The sequence below is a fragment of the Trachurus trachurus genome (assembly GCF_905171665.1).
Source record: "Trachurus trachurus genome assembly, chromosome: 17".
Taxonomy (NCBI): Eukaryota; Metazoa; Chordata; class Actinopteri; order Carangiformes; family Carangidae; genus Trachurus; species Trachurus trachurus.
The window spans coordinates 27,662,563-27,665,449 of NC_139900.1; positions in this window are offsets into that span (position 1 = coordinate 27,662,563).

The window sequence follows — 2,887 nt, forward strand, 5'->3', positions numbered from 1 at the left end:
TTCCTGCTCCGGGGACAGACTCTGCTCCTAGGACAGGACAAGTTGTTCAGACCAGAAATAAAATCAGTGTTGATCCCAGACTCAAGCTGTTACTTTGATGCTCAGTACAAACAAGGCAGCAGAAGGCCTTTACCTTTCCCTCATCGTCCACCAGTAACCGCCGACCACTTGGTGTTACTTTGACCCTGGCACCGATGGGCACCCCGACATCCGAGTCCACCCACACCCACTCCCCCTGAAACATGAACATACAATTTTTAATAAAACCACTTCGTTTTTCTTTACATTGTCTTTGAGGATACAGGATTTACGATGGGATTACTTTTATTAGTTTACAGTATTTCCTTGAACAGACAGCTACTCAGGGCAACGTGACATTCGTTCCAGGAACAAATACATAACTTGGGGATTTCTGGTTAGTAATATTCTGATCAATACAAAGACAATCCTTGTAAAATCCACAGCAGGTACCGAGGGACTTCTCTTCAGCCTTACCTTTCTCAGCATCACCGATTTTCAGCTTTCTTACTGCCTAAACACAGAAATCCATATGAGTTGTAGTTTCCATCACAAAAGAGGGAATGACTCACAATGACACTTTTTTTGCTCATCAGCATTGTAACATTATAAATTATTCTTATAAAAATAACACTTTTCTCTTAATTGGCTGGGTTCACTCAACCGGTGCGACTGGTTAAGGTGAACAAAGGTCACACGAAAAATAAATAAATAAATAAATAAAAATATTTGATGTAACATCGACAAAACAGTTAAGAGATCAGTCAAACAAACCTTTTAACAGTGATCTTCATTCATTCCAGTCTCTTCCAGTCTTGACGTCGCCTTCTTGCTCCTGGCTCGGTGTGAAGGAGGAAACACTGATCTGCTCCAACCAACACTCTGATTTTATGGCACTTTGAACTTTGAACTGAATGGGAAGAGAAACTGATCAACACGCAAGGTGAATATCTGTCTTCTCATTGTGGGAGTGTCTTCTTGGCCCCACTGGTTATAATAACATGATTATTTATAATAATCATGTAAGTATAATTTAAGTATTAGGTTATCTGTAGTGCTGGGAAAAATCTATATTACAAGTCCTCTAGAGAAGCTTGATATGTGCTGTCAGTGTTAGACTTGTTGATCAGAAATGATTCTGAAACTAGTTTCGAGCATAATCAGCACATCCACATGTATTAATCAACATTTTACATAAATGACCTTGGGTGAGTCAGTCATTGGCTGTTGTAATATTCATATTCAGCCTTTGGACCCTGGCTGTCAGGCTGAGGAGACACTGCGGAGCATCCCGCAGACTCTCACTGCAATAAAGATGGAAATGCAAGATTGAATCAAGAAAGGACCAGATTTACTCCCTGAGAGACTTAATCATCTCTGTGTGGCCCTTATCATTTAAGCCAAGGTCTGTGTAATATACCATAGGGGTTCCTTAGTTGCGGATCAGTCAGTAAATGAACTATAATAACATTTTCCACACTGCAAATTTCTCTTCTGTGACGGTTAAAAATTGGACTTGAAACCACAAAGGGAAACCTTCCTAACAGGAAAATGTGAGTTATCTGTGCCACTATAAAATTAAAGTCATTAGGCTGTAAGAGTTTAAAGTCAAAACGGTGCACGTGGCTGAGCTGGGAGTCGCCGCTGCTCGCTCACTTGCGTCAGTGTGTTGGGCACTGATAAGGAATTCCCTCAGACACCCAACGCTTCATCACTCCTGCTGCATCGCTATCGGTGACGTCCTGCAGCTAAGTCAGTCCAGCAGCACTGGCTCTGGTGATGAAGAGTGGTGATGATGATAATCAATGAGACTGGATACAGAGATTAACTTCTTAACGGCCTCTTCAGGTTGTTGCCTTCATCCACCACTGATCTGACTCATCCTTAATCACACACTGAATTTTGATGACAGTTTTTTGTGACAGTGTAACATTAAAAAGACATAGAATTAACACATTTTTCTCCATAAATGAAAAGTTGAGTTTGTAAGCAAAATATTAAACAGTTTGATTCAGTACACTCGAGATACAGATGGTTGTTTTAAAGAAAATGAGAATGAACGAATTTGAGAAACCCTGAATACCGACAGATTATCCACTTAATTCAACAGTAAAAATGGAGCAATTCTATGTCCACGTGATGAACTCATGAATTTTAATTGTTTACACCCGTCCTGCTCAACTGGAGCTTTATTGTCATTCTTCTATTTATATACACAGAGCCGGCCCAAGGCATAAGCAAACTAAGAACCTGCTTGGGGCCCCCTGACTATGGTGGTGGGGGTGGGGGGGGGGGGGGCAAAAGGGCAAGTAACTTTTTTAAATTGTAGTGCGTAACTTTTGTTGATCCTTAGAGAAACACTGCGTAATTACAAAAAACTCTAATTATTGTTGCATTTCAAATTGTTGTTGCAGTATATTTAAAACCAAAACATTTAAAGAGCAGATGATGTGTTTACAGTAAATGCATTGTCTGTTGATTTATTTTGTTACTTTTAGTCGACCTAGGTGACATTCAGTATCCCAGTATATCAATTTGAAAATTAAATGTAAATCAACTCCAGGCTGCACTTTTAGCTGAATTTGGCACCATTTCAGAATAAAAACCATAGATGGGTAAAAACCTGCCAGGATATGATGATCCGAGTAAAAAAAAAATAGTATTATTGGCAGTAATAGAGGGCACCAAAATAAAGATTTAGTGTAGGGCCCCATGGAGGCTTGGGCTGGCCCTGTATATACAGCGTACACTGTAGAACGAAATGTTGTTACATGTGGTCTAAGGTGCAAGACCTGTGCAAAGACACAGGTGTTGTGCAGAGAGCCACTGCTCTCCAGCTGCTGGGGGGAAACATCTGGCTCTTCAGCAG